The sequence below is a fragment of the Sciurus vulgaris genome, assembly GCF_902686455.1.
Source record: "Sciurus vulgaris genome assembly, chromosome: 2".
Classification (NCBI taxonomy): Eukaryota; Metazoa; Chordata; class Mammalia; order Rodentia; family Sciuridae; genus Sciurus; species Sciurus vulgaris.
Genome location: NC_136462.1, coordinates 110,129,601 through 110,149,429, shown reverse-complemented (window position 1 = coordinate 110,149,429; position 19,829 = coordinate 110,129,601). Strand labels below are relative to the sequence as shown.

The window sequence follows — 19,829 nt, the reverse complement described above, 5'->3', positions numbered from 1 at the left end:
AGGTTCTTCAGTTCTCATGCCCACAGCCTCTCCTCCAGGGACAAACCGGCAGCCTGCAACAGAGCCCGCTCATGAGGTATCACACAACACTGCCAACAGCAAGAAGGAAGCACGACCCAGATCTGTCAGGAGACCTGGCTCCTCAGGCCAGCTCTGTCCACTTGCTTCCCTGCCCACCCCTTGGACTACCACATGTGTCTGCCCCTGTGGTCAGCAGAACAGACCTCAAAGATGCCCAAGTCCTAGCCTCTGAATTCTACAGATATGTTACCTAAAGGGGCAAAACAGAGTTTACATATGTGATAAAATTAAGGACCCTGAGATGGCGAGAGAATTCCAGATCATCCAGGTGGGCCCAGGTTGTCACAAAAGTCCTCACAAGCAGAGAACCTTTCCCAGTTGTGGTCAAAAGGAGACATGAAGGTGAAGAGTCAGAGGGAAGTTTATCACAGTAGAGTGAAAAGCCAGAGGAACAGAGTCACTGAGGACTTCCAAAAGCTCCCAGAAGTGGTTTCCAGAAGTTAGAAAGGCAAAAAGTCAGATTCTCTCCCAGAATCTCCAGAAGGCATGTAGCCCTTCCTACCCTTGATTCTAGCCCAGTGAGACCTTTGTTAGACTTCTAGATCTATAGAACTGCAAGGTAATGAACTACATTAATGGTCATTTGGCACAGGAGCAACAGAAAACTGATGCAGACCGCTATGGTTTGGAAGTGTCCCCCAAGGGCCCACATGATAAAGTTTTGATCCCCAGCTTGTGGAACTGCTGGGAGGTGGCAGAACCTTTGTGAAGTGGGCCCTAGTGGAAGGAAGTTGGATCACTGGGGGTGTGCCCTGGAAGGACATATTGGGACTCTCATCCCTTCCTGTCTCTTTGATTCCCTGTCCCCAAGAAATGACAGACCTACTGTGTCACATGCTCCCACCATGATCTACTGTGCTGCCACACTCCCAAAGGAACAGTGTCAAAAGACCATGGATTGAAACCTCTGAAAACATGAGCCAAAATAAGCTTTCCTCCTTTTATTTTGTAGCAGTAACTGAAGGCTGGCTAACACATGGGCCCTATTCCATCACAAGGAATGGGCAGGTTTTCATCTCTAAGAAGGGGAGTTAGCCTAGACTCCACCTCTTGACCTCCCAGCATCCCTCCCTAAGGCAAAGCTGAAAAAACTATGGCTGCTGGACCTGATGATCTCTAAAGATAATTAATTCACAAAGCAAATGTCTCCATGCCAGCTGAATTTATTTGGTACCATCTGCCCTTGTTTTGTATATTTTGCCACCAGAGCTCTAGATCTTTTTTCAGTAATAAAGTTTTTCCTGAGTTACCAAGTAACTGGCAGGCCCCCGTGGCCCAGCACACTAGCATCCAAGTCTCCAACTTGCATCCACTTCATCACTGAGCTAACTCTCCCCACAACACACCCAACCCAGGCAGGCTTTCATTCTTCCTCTGATCCGTGTTGAAATCCCCACAGCTACCATCCAGACTTCTGAGTCATCCTCCCTGGGGCAGCCCAAGCAGCAGCAGCTAGACAATGAACTCAGGCAGTCCAGCACAAACCCAGCCCTGAGAATCCAGCAGCTGCTCAAGGGTCACCTCTTTCCATGGCACTTTCCCTAACATCTTCATGCAACTGCCCTTCCATCTCCTGGCCAAAGGACACACTGCCAAATGCAATTCATGGGTGCAGTGCTCCATCCAGCTACACAGCAGGAGATACATCACTGATCGCCTCTGCTCTCAGAAGGGAGTTTCAGAGTATTTTTATCGTTGAAATATTGCCATTGAACAAAACATCTGGGGGAGACTGCTACTGTTCCGGCTACTATGCTGCCTTGCTAATAAGGACATACCAAGCTTTGTGCCTTTTGTCAGGATGGCTTGTTTTAGGGTGGAGCCCATTTGGGACTCCCACTTCTTCATTCTATCAAAGCAGGCAAGAGCAGTTCTAGGAAGGGAGGGGAGGGCAGCCCTGGAAGAAGAGTAGCTTCTGCTTCTGGCGCTCCCTCTTTCCATCCACTTTGAAGATGAGGCCGCAAGGCAGGCGGCCCCAAGATCCATCTAGCAACAGGGAACATCACTTTTAAAGGGAAAGGCACATATAAACCAAGAAAACTTGGGCTAGAATGGTTCTGGCTCCAAAGAGAGGTCTATTCTAATCACCCTGGTACAGGGATGGGCGAGACTGGGCACTGACAACAACCCAGCAGGAAGCAGCCTGTTGGGGGTGGACAGGCAGCAAAGCTCATCCACAGGGATTTTTATCAGCCTTTTATCATCCTGTCATTGTAGATTCCTGTTAAATATGAGATCCGCCATGGTGCCTGCCGAGTGACAAAGGACTGTGACTCTGCCTTAGAGAAATATGTTTCCAACAGTCACAGATTTGAGCCACAGACCGATGAGCACAGCCACAGCAAGTGTGCACAGAAGCATCGCTGTAAGCAAGAGTGGAGGGTGGGAAATGGTGAGGGAAAGAGGCCCAGGCTGCCGGGGACCCAGACCAGGAGCAGCCTCCACTCTTACCATCCCTCCCCTCTCACATACATGAACAAGAAAAGGTCACTTCTAGCTATCAACACCAAGCACCACCAGGTCTAATGCAAACAGAAGAGATACAGAAGAAAGCAGCCTCTGGGGAGGCTGGGGAAGTCCAGGTGTCTGAACCACGAGACTAGAAAGCCATCCTGGCAACCTCAGAGTCTGCTGATGAGAAGACTGTTTGGAGCCCTGTGGGTTCCCAGATCTGGCATGGCCATTTTTTTATTTTTAAGGTGACTTCTTACATGTAGCTTTCCAAATGACAAAAAAATTTTAAGATCAGTAGCATTCTGGACTAGTAATTGCCTTCATAGTTGTTGGGAATATAAATTATATCATCTTTTTAAAGGAGCATATCTGTTGACCTTGAAATTCTATAGAATTACCCACAGTGGTCTACAAAAAGGGGAGGACAGATTGAGAAGATGCCCAGAAATGAGGGGATGAAGGATTATATAACATTTTTTTCATATGAAAATATGCAACAACATAAACAAAAAGTAATCTTTAAATATGAAGTAGATATGGGTTAGCATGGAATAAACTTTTATCATATATTGGGCTTTCAAATGCATCATATAAACCAGGTGCAATGGCACACATCTGTAATCCCAGTGGCTCCAGGGTGCTGAAGTAAGAGGTTCACAAGTTCAAAGGCACACTCAGCAAGTTAGCAAGACCCTGTCTCAAAATATTTAAAAAATGGCTGTGGATGTAGTTCAGTGGTTAAGCACCCTTAGTTCAATCCCTGGTACAAAAAAAAAAAAAAAAAAAAAAAAAAAAAGATGAAGATAAAATGCATTACATTACATAGAACAATATTTTGTTTTAAAAACTTTTGCACAGAGGGTCAGGAGTGCTTCATATAATTAAGAGTATTGATATCACCTTGAAAACATTTTTCCTTCTCACAAAAACAAATAAGGTTAACAACATAGTTTATTGTCCACAAATCAGGGAATCTCTCTCTTTCTCTGTAAGGAATAAGAATAAAAACTTGATATTTTAAGAGATTACATTCATTAGAAATCATGTTTTCTGAATTTTGGTTTTGTTGTAAATATAGAAAAACGTGCTTCTTGGGGTCTCAAATGCAGAAGAAACTTATGATTGGCTGTTATGCTGGACCCATAATTTCTGACAAGTTAACAAAGTAGTAAAATGGATCAAAACACCCAATTTGCTGGAATGGGGGTATCTGTGGTTACCCAGCCATCAGCCTTACACAAAATCCTTCTTTGCCCACTGCCCCAACTGCCCTGTGGGCAGTGCTAGTTCTGGGATGGGGGCCTCGTGAAGGAAGGAGAATGACTGAGAATCCAGGGTGGGGCAGAGGCAGGATGCTGGGAGGGCAGCATAGGAAGTACCTCAACAGTTCTCAGAGCTGCCTGAGGAGGGGGAAGAACTGTCTGGCCCTGGACAAATAAAAGTTAGGTTCTTTTGTGATTTTTGAAAAGAAGAAGAAAAAAAAGGAAGAAAATACAGCCAAGCACAACGAGGGAAGGTAAAAATAGGGAGTGGCAAGGTTGGTGATCCTAAGGCCTGCACCATAGGCCCAAAGGCTGGGAACACTGACCAGGCTGCCGGTGTGACAAACACTAATATGAGAGATGCTACTTTCTTGTTTTAAAGTCTCTCCCCTTCTTTTCCTTATTTTTAAAAGAATGTCCACAGGTATGAAATTACTTTTGAAACCTTGTAAAGACAAATATTTTAAGGAAATCCAAATAGAACCTGTGATACAGTAAAGAAGGTCCTTTTTAGATCCTCTTCCAAAATCTTCTGCTCTGCTTGCTGTCATCTCAAGTAACTGAAGACCTCAAAGAGGTCTACACTCCTGAAGTCCAAAAGTAAAAAAGCAAGGAAACACCCCCAGAGAGACAAAGTGATCACTGTCCCTGGTTTGCTGAAGTCTTCAGCAGCAGTGCCTGTTGTGTCATTACAGTCTGGCTGGCATGAGGTAAGCAAACAGAAGGACATCACTTTGTTGGGTTCAGTTAAATGCTTACTGAGCTCAAGGTCCTAGTGCTGGGCCCAGGATGCAGGGAAGGATGGAGCATCATCCCTGCCCACGAAGTGCCATCTAAAAAGAAGTTGGCTTCAGATGCTGAGAAAGAACTTGGTCAGAGCAGACACAAGTGGAAGAACACACTTCAGCCAGTCCTTGAGGGATGAGCTGGCAGGATAAGAGCACAGCAGTCTAAGAGCTTACATCTACACAGCCCTGCAGAGTATTAAAAAAAAAAATCACCACTCCTTCACTCCTTCCACTGTTGAGGAAACAGGCCTGGAGAACACAGGTTACTAGTTATTGGTGTCCACATGATAAATGGAGGCCTGGGTAAATGCCCAGGGGCTTATGATTAGCACACTGCAGAACTGGGATTTGACCTCAGTTCTCACTAGCTCCAGAGCCTTGACTCTGGATGTAAGTCATTAACCCTGAGCCTAAAGGAGCTAGAAGGAGCTGCAACTAAGATGCAATTGCATCCCATCACTGGATGGGCACCCCAATGTTCCAGATGGGAAGCAGAGGCATGGAGTGAGTAAAACAATTTGCCATGCAAGAATAACAGCATGGCTCCTGTCTGTCACTGCCTAGAACATGAGAATTAGAGTGCATAGCTTGCACGGAAGCCTGGCTAAGGGGTCAACTCCATCTGATTTGGTGAGTGGCTTGGTCCAGCCCTGAAACTATGCAGATACATGAAGCCAAAAATCAAGAAGCCCAATTCAAAACATAAAATCTATAAGGCACAAAAACTGCATATCTTATACAGAACAGAAAAAATAACCCTGAGTAGTGCTGTTGCTTGGACATAGTCTCTGATAGAGAAGTCTCACAGAGTGACCAGAAAACAGTTTTCAGAACACACTGAATGAACCACTGACCTCGTGCCTCCCACCTCCTAGCTGTGAGCCATCAAGGACTAACTCATAGTGCTGGGTCCTTGGACCACCAGCAACCATCACAGGCCCTTGGAGAGCTATTCCCCTTGACCTTGGCTGAGACTGGCAACAACAGAGCAAGCCAAAATTAAAACCTTTTCTCCTCTCTGTTCATTTCTGTCCCACACCATCCAAGTTCCTTCCCTAACCCAAGAGGCTGAGGTGCTGCAGAGGCAACAAACCGATTACCTGGGAATACACCGAGGGTAGGTGAGAGAGAGGAAAGTAACAAATAAACTGGGTTGCAAATCCTCAGCATCCCACCTTACTGTTGGCAGTAAAACCATTTCTAGTTTACAGTCCAAGCAGTAAGAGCAAGAGGAGAAAAGAGCTCCAGTGTGGTCAAACAGTCCAAGCTAGATCTTGACTGCCACTCTCTCATGATCTGACCCCAGGCAAGTTCCTTCACCCCTGGTACTCGCTCTGAAATGGTGCCTGTACCTGTCACCTGGGCTGCTGCGAGTGTTGAGTTACAAAAATTTGTAACTCGAGCACTTAGCCCAATGCCTAAGACACTCTAAGTGCTCTTTAAACAGCTATCAGAACTGTTAACTTGGGCTCCTTGTGAAAACTGAACGAGAATTTTGTAAGTGTCTACTGCAAGGGCTTGACAAGACCAAGTGACAGTAATTTACTGTTATCTTGGACTCAAGACTCCCCTCTAGAGCAGCACCCTCAGTCCTTCCTGCCTTGCTCTACCTGCTGTGGGGTTTCAACAGACAGTTTGCAGTTTCCAATGTGGTCTCCTAACAACCCATTGAGTCCAGCTGCTCTCACAAATAGAAATGCCCTCAAGATTTTCAGAAATGCTGGCAGCATGCACACTGTCAGAGGCCCTGTGGTTTCACCCCATGAAGCTGAGAAGCACAATATTTAAGGGAGGATGGATAGGCAAAACCATGATGTGCAATAACCACGATTAGGTGCAACACATGGGTACAGGTGACAATGACGGGTTCACACTTTCCAGCTGGGCTCATGTGGCTGGACACTGACTGAACTCCTGCCAGCCCTCTCGTGGCTTCACACACTCACACACCCCTCAGGCAGTTCACATAGAGTCACATTCAAGGACAAGTTTTTCCATTGAGAACTTCAGAGTAGTTAGGTCTCCAAGTGTGGCCCCTAAGCCAGCAAAATCAGCATCAGGTTAGAAATAAAGAATCGAACTCCTGCATGAGGATTGGCATTTTGACAAGATGCCCAGGTGACATTGCCTCACAGTATTTAGAACATAACAGTTTACCCAGATAGAGCTCTGAGAATGGACTTGGGTTTTTACTTGATGTATTTTTTTCCTCTTGGATCAAGTTCATCAACAGCAAGTAGACTGTGTCTTTCTTGGCTGCTGGAGCATAGTAAATGCTCAATAAATATTTGTCAAATGAATGAATGGGTGACTGGGCAGTCTACCAACTGACAGAAGAGACCTATCCTGCTGTAAGTGCAAAGAAAGACATGAGCAAGGGTCTGAAGCAGGGAAAAAGCGGGAGAGAGAAAGGGAGAAGAAGAGGGATAGAGAGAAGAGTGCATGGGCCCCTGGGGTGGAGAAAGGTAGTCACTACAGATAAGGCCTCTTTAAGAGGGGTGGAAACAGAATGAGGCACGAAGGACAATGAGGAACATTTTTGCCAGGGAAGATTTTTGCAGGAGGGAATGGCCCTGCATCTGACACCAGTGTTTTCTGGCAAGAAATGCTCCAGTAAAAGTGTTGGCCAATAAGAAAGGCCTGTGTGGCCAGCATCCTGTGAGTAGTCAGATGACAAGGAAGAGAGTCAGGGCTTGTATGTTTGCCTGTGGTGGAATCTCCAAGGAGGCAGATTCAGAAGGCCCCACAAGGATTAGAACTGTGGGAGGGTCACAGCTACCATCTCACAGGCCTTCAGAGCCGAGTATGACAGGCTGACTCTAGAGGGAAGGAGTCCCTCAGCCATACCTACTGGACTCTCACCGCTGGCCACAACTTCTGCAACGGTGAGATTCTGCAGGTCTGCAAAGTAGACACATGGAGATTACTCACAGTTTTCAACAAGTTGACACAGGAACTTGTGGGCAGTCAAGCATCTGAGGGGCCGGGAGTCCAGTCCAGATGTTACCCTGCAGCAATGCACTGGAAGAGAAAACACAAAAGGCACATGTCAGTGCAGGAGGCCACATTAACAGGTGAGTAACATTCTCTCAACATTAGACACCTCTGATGGGGTTCAGCTTATAAAGAGGGTAGAAAAGGGAAATGAAATGCAGGGTTGATGGTGTCAGAGCCCTGTGCAGCCACAGAGCTGGCAAATCTTCTGCCTTCGGTTTGGGAAAACACACTTTCCTCCAGCTGCAGATCTAGAGCAACCACCTCTGCAGATCCCCCAGCATGGCACCCAGACTTATGGCTGCAGAGGGCCCTGGAGATCAGCAGGTCCGAGGCCATCTGTTCACAAATGAGGACAGCTAAGACTCAGAAAGCAGAACAGACCTCACCTAAAATCATCTGCAAGTAATGGCAAGACCAGGAATAGAATCACAGAACCAACCCTATAAAGCATAAGTTTTACCTGTAAATTACCTTCCTAATAGAACTCAGTTTCTAAACAAATGTTATTCTTTTTTTTTTTTTTTTTTTTTTTTTTATTGTAAACAAATGGGATACATGTTGTTTCTCTGTTTGTACATGGCGTAAAGGCATACCATTTGTGTAATCATAAATTTACATAGAGCAATGTTGTTTGATTCATTCTGTTATTTTTTTCCCTTCCCCCCACCCCTCCCACCCCTCTTTACCCTCTATACAGTAGTTCCTTCCTCTATACTTGCCCCCCTCCCTAACCCTAACTCTAACCCTTCCCTCCCCCCCATTATGTGTCAACCTCCACTTATTAGCGATATCATTCGTCCTTTGGCTTTTTGAGATTGGCTTATCTCACTTAGCATGATATTCTCCAATTTCATCCATTTGCCTGCAAATGTCATAATTTTATCATTCTTTATGGCTGAGTAATATTCCATAGTATATATATACCACAGTTTCTTTATCCACTCATCAATTGAAGGGCATCTAGGTTGGTTCCACAGTCTGGCTATTGTGAATTGAGCAGCAATGAACATTGATGTGGCTGTATTTCTGTAGTATGCAGATTTTAAGTCCTTTGGGTATAGGCCAAGGAGTGGGATAGCTGGGTCAAATGGTGGTTATTCTTATTCTGTTAACTGGGGAGGAGACAAAGCTGCCTGCAGTTCCAAACTTTAACTGTTCCTCTAGTTCTCTTTCCTTAATCCCAGAAGACTTGCACCAGCCAAACTGAAACTCCTGGTTTTCTTAAAAAACAAAGCTCAAGAAAAACAGAACTGTTCAACATTTGCACAGAGGAAGAAAGCCTAAAAATTTTAGGGAGAAACCTAAAGACAATTCTGAGATGTACTGAACCCAGAATGAAATGGAAAGCTCCTTTTCCATAATACCAGGCTTGAAGACCCAAGAGATCCTTCTGAGGAAATTCTTAGGGACCAGAGACATTAATACATTTTAAAGGCTGGTGGACGCTGACTTTCGTCAATGCTTTCTTTTGTTGGAATGAAATGGATGATCAAATGCTCATTCTCTCGGAAATGAGACTTCTGTTTAGATTTTTATTAAGTTTTCATCTAATTTTATATTTAAACATAATCATCTAAATAGTTTTCTCTTCCCCCTGGATTCCAGTTCCAGCTGGCTCCAACAAATCAATGTGACCTTGGGCAGATCACGCCTAACCTGGTGGACCTCCAGTCACTCCTCTGTAAGATAAGCATGGATGGGATAAATCTCAGGTGTCCTTTGGCTGGAAAATTCTACATTCCCTCACACTTTCGGAATAAAACTGAAAATATTTCACATTAAGTCATCTTATACAAAGTGTAATTACCTGCCTACTTATAGAAAAAATATCTCAGTCCTTATAAATTTAACTTACCATATATCTCTTAGGCAATAACTGCTAAGTTGGTTTGACAGATGTATTCTCTTTCTAGGGAGTTAGCCTCCAAGGTGAGAAATCTGCCCCACCCTTACTAAATAGGTATCTGAATTTCCCCAAAGGTCCATTATTATTTATAAGGCAAAAGATTTCTTTCGCATAAAGCAGAATTTAGGCAGTGAGATCTTTTGTTTTAAAACTACAATAATCATACCCATTTTTTCTCCCCATGTTAGCATTCTAGTTACTCTGGGTCAAGAGAAGATATAGATTTCAGAGAAAATTCAAAGGTTTTTAGGTCAGCCTTAAAGGCTTCCAAGCTGTACTACGCTGGACACAACTTACTTACCACTGCTCCCCTTTCAACAAATTAGGGCCAATAGAGCATAGGAAACCAAACACATGCCAAGAAATCTTTGATGGCCCCAGGATAGATTTTTTAAAAATCTAAAGCTCTACTACTATATTCACATTGTTTATCTTTATACTTCAGATTAAGGACATTTGCTATATTAACACATTATAGTGAATCCTGTTATAATTCTCTCCACTTCCTATAGCCCTCTGTAAATGGAGCCAAGAATGGCAACCCCTTTTTGTAAAGTGATACAAAAGGAGCAGGGAGCAGGCTGGTTTCTTGCAGGATACATGGTGGAGAGTCTGGCCTTTCTGGTGGTGGTAACACACCTCAGCCCAGCTAGAGCCCTTGCTCCTCTGGACCCATCACTTAAGGGCTTCAATAGAGACCTTTCCTTACAAAGCTAGGGTGGGGCTTCATACTCCATTTTGCAAAATTAAAATAAGGATAAACAAAAGCACACATTATCTAGGAATATATATACAAGGTTACCTCTGAGAGGAGGAGAAAAACTCCTAAGGTATTTGTAACCTACTGTGCACTCCAAATGTTCATTGTACTTTTACTTTTTATAACTACCTTCCCTGGCCCCCTGAAACAGGATTGTGTTGCCCAGGCTGGTCTTGAACTCCTGGGCTCAAGTAATCTTCCTGTTTCAATATCCCAAGTGCTAGGACTACAGGTGTGGACCACCACACCCAGTTTTAAACTCTACCTATATATTTTATATCCTTTTCTATGGGTATTTCTTAATAAAGATTTTTTTTAAAAAATTGGTGTCAGTGACAAGGACCTCTAAGAGTTATATCCTAAGTTATTCTCAGTCCCAGTTTAAGACACCAATAAAACTGAAATGAGTCCAGTGTTTGTCAAGGGGTGGGGCCTGACAAGGAACAGTCAGAAATTCTGGCTCCAGGAACATCTTCTATAAATACGTTTTCATTTTTAAAAGTCCACGCCCTAGGACAGTCCTGCATTCTGGGCTAATGCCATGCTGACCTCCAACGCTGCCTGCCAGTCTGGGAAAAACCAGTGTTGAATTTCTGCAGACTTGATGGTCTTCCCTCTGACACACTCCACGGGCTTATTTCCTGTGGCACATTCTGTTACCAGGAACTGTCTCATTATGTTGTCCTCAGCAGCTGAGAAAGGATCAAGGAGCCAGACATTGCAGAGTAGGGAGGAACACTGGGCCACTACCTTCCCAGGATGGATGCAGAGGTCTGGGTTCCTTATATCTTCTTCAGATTCACCACTTTATTTTTCTCATGAGAATTCTGCTTAATGGATGGCCAAGTCATCCAGTGACCAGAAAAGTAGGTAAAGGGTGTAGAGATGGTTAGTATGTCTCAATTCCCAGCCCTTCCCATGATCACCAATATTATCTTGACCAAATAAAGAAAGAATGTTCTTCTCCTAATAATGTGAGCAAGAATAGGTTATCCCAAAAGATTTGTAATCTCACTAGCAGACAATCTGTCATTTTGGTGGTTTTAGTTACTTTCATAGTTTATGTTTCTATAACAGAATGCATAAGAATAGGTAATTAAAAAAAGAAAGAACACAAATTGTGTGAATTTACATTTTGCACAACCATAGAAATGAAAAGTTGTACCCCATTTGTGTACAATGAATCAAAATGCAGTCTGTAAAAATAAAAAAATAATAAAAATATAAAAAAAGAAATTCCTTATGGTTCTAGAGTCTGGGAAGTCCAAGGCTCAAGGGTCACATCTGGAGATGGTGTTTATTCTGTGTCATTCCATGGCAGAAAATAGAAGGGCAAAAGAGTAACAGGGGAGTCAAAATCACCTCAGTAACAAAACCCACTCTTGAGATAACTAATCTATTCCCTTGACAATGACAATCTTCCATGCATAAAGGCAGAGTCCTCATGGTTTAATCACTCTATCATTGCAGTGGGGATTAAGTTTAAAACAAATGGATTTTGGGGGGGCACATTCAAACCATAGCAGTTACAATAGCGCAAAACTGGCACCATGACAACCCATCACATTTTAACCCCTTTTAGAAACAGCCTTCACATCGTATCTATCTAGGGGTAAAGCACAACAGTCAATGCCTAATGAAGGAAATAATTTCAGTCCCTTATTTCTTGTCAAGAATCTTCTACTTCTCTCTTAAAGTTTGCTGCTTAAAGAAGCAAAAACAAAATTCGGAATACAGAACCCATTCTTCAATATATCATTTTCCTCAAAAGTAAAACATCCCAGCTAAGGCACGGTGGTGCACTCCTGTAATCCCAGCAGCTTGGGAGGCTGAGGCAGGAGGATTGGGAGTTCAAAGCCAGTCTCAACGATGGCGAGGCCCTAAGCAACTCAGTGAGACCCTGTCTCTAAATAAAATACAAAAGTAGGGCTGGGGATGTGGCTTAGTGGTCTAGTGCCCCTGAGTTCAATCCCTGGTACAAAAAAAAAAAAAAAAAAAGTAAAACATCCCACTGGATTCTGCCAACTTTCCTGAATAGGAGATGGGCATGGTCTGTGTGTGTGTGTGTGTGTGTGTGTGTGTCTGAGCATGTGTGTTTGCGTGCATGCACACGCGTACACGTACACACACGCGCACACACACACACACACACAGAGGTGCAGGCCCAAAATTCTTGATTCACTCAAAACAATACCTTTACAGGGAAACCATTGCTATGAGCTCAGGAAAAGTAAAAGCCTGCCAATTTCAGCAGGACAAAGGATTTCAGCAACTAACAGGGGAACAAAATGATCTCACCCGCCTTTCCCACTGAGCCTATGCATGAGTGGGATCCTTCTCAAATTCAGAGTGCTCTCTCTCAGACACAGTCACTGTTTCCACCCTCGGGGACCTAGGCAGGAGGATAGCCAAGCCAGGAAACAGATTCCAGGGTAGCGCTTTGATGTTTAACTCAGACAATCCACCAACCTGGGCTCCTTAGCCAAAAGGGGGCTGAAACTCAGTGAGGAGTGAGACCCTGGCCTATCCACAGGCATTAGTCACTACTTCCAGCAGCTAATTCCTTTCAATCAAGGGCCTGGGCCAGGACTGAAAGGGGACTCTGTGATAACAGCTCCACATTGCTGAGGTACAAGACTGTGCTTAAACTTTAGCTCCCAGTGACTCACTCTAGTGGACCCAGACAAGCCTTGGAACAGGAGCAGGAAAAGGCCATGTACTCCAGGTCTCATGTTGCCCCTGCATTATCACACCAGCAGCCCTGACACTGGGCTGGAGCAGACACAGGGCCAATGGGTACGGCATGCATCCTACAGGTGGGTGTAGGATGTGTGGGCAAGCTTAGGTACGTGGCCTTGCTCTGCCTACTTATTAGATAGAGAAGTGGCAGGCACTGTGCTGAGTGTCCAGAGAGGAAAGAGGAAGTATTTGTAAGGCATAAAGACTTTGTGGATGCCTCTCCATGTTCAGTAGTAACTGTACTCTTTCATCCTTAGAAAGAGGCTATATCAAGACAAAAGTGCTCTTAAATTAATATTGCATTAGTTCCAATAGACCCTCCATACATAAAAAGAATTTCAGGGTATTATTAATTTATTCTATAGCTAATACATGAAGAATCTCTTCAATAATTACAACAATAAAATAGCCTCAGTCCTGCCTAAGACTTTGGGGGCAAGAGAAAACCCCAAAATTCTGCCCTCCTGGAAGATCATGCTTGAAAGCAGCTTTGGTTATCAGGTGAAGACACTATTTTTTGAGATAAGCTGTTAACTGTATCTCCTCCTCCTCGCTCAGCTGTACTGAACCCCTTGCCTAGCTCCCCTAGGGGCCTTTTGGGGCAGGACGGTACTGGGGATTGAACTCAGGGGCGCTTAACCACTGAGCCACATCCCACACCCTTTTTTGTACTTTATTTAAAAAGAGGGTCTCACTGAGTTGCTTAGTATCTCACCATTGCTGAGGCTGGCTTTGAATTCTTGATCCTCTGCCTCAGCCTCCTGAGCCACTGGGATTACCATGCCCAGCTCCCTGTGCTCTTCACATGGCACCAGGTCTTCTGTCCCGTCTCTCTCAGGCAGGAGCTCCTTGATAACAGGGACTGCCCTTCCCTCTGGCACTGGTAGCTGGGGCCTGGCACCCAGGAGACTGGTCAGGAGGGAAGGTGAGAGGTGGGGAAAACCCTTTCTTTGCAAAGCATGCGGCAGGTGACTAACGGTGAGCAATAACAGTTCAGGGACAGGAAAGGGCTTCATTGAACCTTTTTCCCCAGAGTCTGCATAATTCAGTTATTTTACAAGCAAGGTTGAAAATCGAGGACTGTGACCAAGATAAAAGAAAAAAATTCAACCATTGCCACAAAGACCCAGCACATGGGCACAGCTGGCCTCCCCATCAGCCAGATAGCAGCAGGATGGCAGAGAATCGACTGGAAAGTGCTTTTTTCTGGCCCTGTTGCAGTACCAATTTTGCTAGCTCCTCTGTTCCTTCTATCCTGTGTTTGACATTCTCTCTGCATTCAGGATAAAGTTGGAATTTTGTACCTTGGGATATGAAGCCTTTCATACCTAAGATTCTCACTTGGTTTCCCGACTCATCCCCTATGTTATGGTTTGGAGGTGAGGTATCCCCCAAAAGCTCATGTGTGAGGTAATATAAGAAGGTTCAGAGGAACAATGATTTGGTTTTGAGAGTTTTAACCTAATCAATGAATTAATCCCTGGGGGGACTAACTGAGTGGTGACTGGAGGCAGGTAGGGTGTGGTTGGAGGGGGTGGGAATTGGCACATGTCTTTGGGTATATATCTGTAGCTGTTGAGTGGAGACCCGCTCTCTGCTTCCTGATCACCATGATGTGAGCTGCTTCCCTCTGCCACACTCCCACCATGATGTTCAGTCTCACCTCAAGCCCCAAGAAATGTAGTCGGCCTTCTATGGACTAAGACCTCTGAAACCATGAGCCCTCAAATGAACTCTTCCTCCTTTACAGTTGTGCAGGTGGGGTCACCTAGTCACAGGAGGCAAAAAGCTGACTAAACACCCTATTCCCACATTTCCCACAGTTGTACACTATTGTTCAGTCCCAAGGAGCTCTCCCCACCACATCCTGCCTTCAACACATCCACACTGGGGTCTCTGCTCAAGTCCTTCCTTCCAGGAAAGCTCCTCCCCACACCATCTTTCCAAAATAAATATTCCTTCCCCCCAAACCCCACACAACCCCCTAACCTCTGAGATGAACTCTGGGGTCCCCTAATCTTTGTCCCACTGTGAGAACCCTCACAATAGATGGTTCTCTTTTGTGTACCTTTCTCATTCCTCAGAAGGTGCTCCTGGCAGGCAGGGGTGCCCCTCACCACCTGTACCCTGTACCCAACACAGCTTCCAACATGAACATTAGCAGATGTTGAGGATTCAAGAACCTATACACTGCCTGTGTCTTAGCTTTCAGGGGTGCTCTCAGAATGCCAGTTCCAGAATCAAACCCAGCACCCAAGCAGCCTGAACCAAAGAAAGTGGCTTTTCTTTGCACACTCCACCAACACGGAATTCTCTACCACTTTGGTCCAGGTTCTGTTTCCCAATGGCTGACAACAGACTTCCTCAGCAGATTCCAGCGCTTCTCTGGGGCCAGTTTTAAAAACTAGGGACTTAAAAATGAATAGGGCACACTTTTCTTAAAGAACAAATTCTAAGCAAGTATCACTGTGGAAAGAACTGAAAATGGAGGTCTCATTCATCACTGGCTTTTACACTGCCCCAAAGCAGTAGATTTTTTTTCTTTTAATATCTTTTTAGTAGATGAGCACAATACCTTCGTTTTATTATTATTTTTTTAAGTGGTGCTGAGAATTGAACCCAGTGCCTCATACACACAAGGCAAGCGCTCTACCACTGAGCCACAACCCCAGCCCACATATTTCTTTTGAGACAGATCAACTCAGACGCTTTTTCTTCTGATTCACTGTGTTATGCAGTCAAGAATCTTGAGCTTCTCTAGGTCATAAAATTCATTTGCTTCTGAGCAGATAGGAATGGCAATGTTCTTAACACTCATCTCATTTGAGAAGTCTGTGTCCATGCTCCAAATAAAATAAGGAAGTAATATTTGACCCCAGTCAGGAAGCCTCTAGAATCTTTTTCCCCATCACACAAATGTTTCTCATTTGGTCCAAGCTCTGTTTCAATTGCATGCCAAGAAAAGACAAAGACAAAGCCCACTACCACCTACTCCTGCTTTCATGGAAACATTTTAAATTACCTCATACGTCACACAATGCAGGCTCCCCACAAAACATGATTGTTGACAAATGGTCACCATGGCATTTTCTGGACCACAGCTTTGTTTTTAGGTGTTCTTTTGCTCATCTAACCAGGTCCTAACCTTCTTTCTCTTGACAAAAAAAGACAGCATAATCCCATCTATAGCTTCTGACATTATTTTGTACAGAATCAAGAATGTCAATGTCAAAAGAAACTTCTTTATAACATGAAATAATTTCAGAAGCAGATACTGACTGGACATAGCATCTTAATGTCCTAGCATTCCCTTGCTAAATAAATCCCAGGTATGAGGGGGATGTCAGCAGTTTTAACTTTCACACTGATTCCCTTATTACCATTCTGTTAGAACCATTTCAAAGAAATTTTAATCAGCATGCTAGCTCTCTGGCACAATTCCTAGATTAGGTAAACTCAGGTAACCTATACAGGCCCTGAGGGCATTACACCAAAATCAGACCTGTTCTCTTTCTCGTTCAGGGATCACACTTCAGAATGGTAAACAAAAGCTTTTTGGTTATCACCAAAAGGAGGGAAGGGAAATTTCAAGTTCCTGGATTCCTGAAGTCTAGACAACCTTTATTGCTGTTGTCCATTCTTCTAAAGACACTCTCTGGTGATGGGCATGTAAACTTACTCAATACTCTACACCAAAGATGTACCTTTCTTTTCCAACCAGAAATTCTAGATGTAGAAAGGACTCTGAGGATTCTACAGGCTAGGGATTTTCTCCAGTCAGAATTCCACTAAGGACAGAGGGTAGTGGGAAGCATACACAACAAGCATGGGATTTCTTTCACTTCAATTATGGAATTCTGTGTTCAAGCTGAAGTTCAAGTCATGCAAAATTTGCACTTATTTAATATTTGCATGCTTACTTCCATATGAAAGTACAGTTTGGTCTTCCATATTCCCTAAGTAAAATTAAGGTTTCAATAAGATGTTTTAAGGCTTATCTTGGTGTCATAAATCCAGGATCACCACTCAGCACTTCATTCCTGCCCAGGAAGCAGCAATTTGTTTCTTCCCTTCCTCCTCCAGAAAAGGAACCTACTGCCCAAATATATTTAGTGACTTAAATGAGACACTTGGAGGCAGGCCCAGATACAGAACCCAGGTCTCCAGCCCATGCTGGGGGTGGGGGATCTTTGCCACTTTGCAAACACATAGTCACAGCCACCCAAGCAATTCTGTAACTTACAAGGTCCAAGATTAACTATAAATTCTGCCCATATATCTGCTCCAAACTGAGGTAGGCTTACATTGGTGAATATCCTTCCAAGCTTGACCCAAGGTTTAAAAAAAAATGGAGGCCTCATTCATCACTGGCTTTCACACTGCCCCAAAATCTTTAGCTTTTGGAGGTTTTTTGTTTGATTGTTTACACTTACTCCTCATCTACCATGGAATTTGTCTGCATTCACACCATTTAAAATTAAAAGTAGGAGCTGCTTAGTGGAGTCAAACCAATAGAGCCTGCTCGATCTGGACACACATCTGACCTTCCTGAGTCCTGATTCATGGTCACTAGACAGAGAGGTTAGTCAGTTTCAGAAGCTTGGCAGTCATTGAACTGGGTCCAACCAGTAATTCTCAAGCCTTCCAGTATGGAATGCCTCCAGGTCTGCAGCCACTGTCTCTCACGGGGGCATTCCCCACCAGGTCTCTCAAAGCCCTACTGCATTTGCATTGGAGAAAGGAGCAATGCTGAAAGCATTTCTCCACATCACCAACCACCAAAAGAGTTCCTGGTGACCTCACAATCCACAGAAATAAAAAGCCAAGAGCTCCTGGGCTCCAGGACCCACTTCCAACTCCAAAACCCTATGATTCAGTTCAGTCAACAAACTGGGGACAGATTTGGAAACTTCATTTTGAATTCTGCTTGGAAAGAATACTTAAGTCAAAAACAGTTTTACAAAGAGAAAACAGCTTGGTTGCAAGTGCATTCAATATATGGATGAAGATTTTTCATTTTGTAATAATTTGCAACCACAAATCAGCCCATGGCCACAACTTTCAAGGTAGACCTGGCATGAAGTTATTGTTTTGTGGGTAGAGAAAATATATCCTTTACTACCCTGCCATGCCCCAACCTTCTCCACTGATGCTGGCTATATCCACAACTCTGGAGGAGAGGGACTTTCATTGAGAGGCTGAACCCCTCCACACATGACCCAATAGTCTGTAGAATCATAGGATACAGCAGTTGTTTACAAGGAGGATTCTCACTTTCAGGAAAAGAAATGTAACTTGTTGTCTGGCAAAGACTAATGTTCTCACTTGCCTTGCAAGTTTGCACTGCAATCCCTCCTTGAAAGAATCAAAGACAGTGAACCACTCACCCACACTACACAGGAATCCCCTCACCTCCATCATGCATGAAGCCAAGAATTCTCCAGGTGGCAAGTTGCTAGGATAAAAGGAGGGGAAACTCCCAGAAAAGAGTGGGAACTGGAGGAACCTGCTAAGGCTAGAAGGAACCAGCACACACTGCTGCTGCTGGTGCATAAGATAAAGGGTTTAGCACATTTCATTTGCCTCAAAGGAAAATGAAGGGGGTGGGGGGGAAACCTTCCACTTACCACAAGTTTACCAGAACCTTCACCATCCATAAAAGAAATGAGAGAATCGGAAGATCACTAGGGGGTGGGGCGCAGTAGACTAGTGAAGACTCTGAATATTCACTTCAGGCAACTACACGCCCTTGTCAGTTGGCAACAGAGAGTTAACATCCTGGGGCCCAGTCTTCCTCTCAGCAAGTTCAGATCCGAAATCATAATAAAGATGCTGAGGGATTTAGTCATGAGCCCTCCCCTCGGCCACCAAAAGGAATGGCAAAAATGCAGAGTGAGTGCTGGGAGCCAGAACGATTTCATTTTCCTCCTAACCATGCAAAGAATTTGCATTTAAAATGAGCGTTTCATCAGACCTTCCAAGAATGCTCAGAGCTGGCTGCTAACATTACCAAGAATAAAAGTGATCCCCCACAACACCCAGTTTCTAATTATTTTAACAAAAGTACCTGGTTTCCCTGGGAGGCCAAAGAACTCTTCTAGCTAATAAATCTTACAAATCAGGTGCCAGATCAACTTAAAATATAGTCAGATCATATTAATGAAAGGTAACAAGGACAAAAGGTACCTTCCTGGTGACAAAACTGCCCTGGAATCAAACTATATCATTTCACATGTTCAAGCTCAGTGGTGCCAGGAAACAAAGATTTGTGTGAGAATAAAGTGGAAACTATCGAGGAAGAAAAATTTGAAGGTTTTCCTTTATTCCACAACTAGAGATGTGAGCCAACGCTGGGTGCTGTGGGTGGGGGAGGTGGATCCCCACAGGAGCCAGATGGTGGGAAACCCACGTGAGTGTGACGCCAACCAGCCAGGAAGGCAATGACGTGACGCTCGCTAGGCCTGTAAATTAACAGAAATGGTTCTCGGCATCCCTACCCAAGCAGCAGAACTTGATTTTGGAACGAGGGAGGAAGGATGAGACGCAAAGGGGAACACCAAGTGTGCCTCACAGCTCCTCAGCCAATGGCTGGGGTCGGAGAGAGGGCAAGTCAGTGGGTGGCTGAGGCCTTGCTCCATACCAGAAGAAATTTTAAGTTTATTAAATACAGAAGAGACTTTTATCTTCTTTACATATTAATAAAATTGGAGGGTGGAAAAGAACACTAGGAAACCATCAATAGAAGTTCAGAGAAGAGCTGCCAGAGCCGTGGGGCTGGGGAAAGTCAAGAGGCACCCCTACTCTGAAGGGGCATAAAGACTCCAACTACTCACAGGGCTCTG

At 44.3% G+C, this 19,829-nt stretch overlaps 1 protein-coding gene across 1 annotated transcript in view; it reads right to left on the bottom strand.

The window, feature by feature from the left end:
- Positions 1-19,829, bottom strand: part of TLN2 (talin 2) — a 419,729-nt gene that overhangs the window by 331,900 nt on the left and 68,000 nt on the right. Inside the window, exon 2 of the mRNA XM_079125623.1 lies at positions 7,517-7,606. The gene's annotated coding sequence lies outside the window, so the exon portion shown is untranslated. The remainder of the gene's footprint in view (positions 1-7,516; positions 7,607-19,829) is intronic.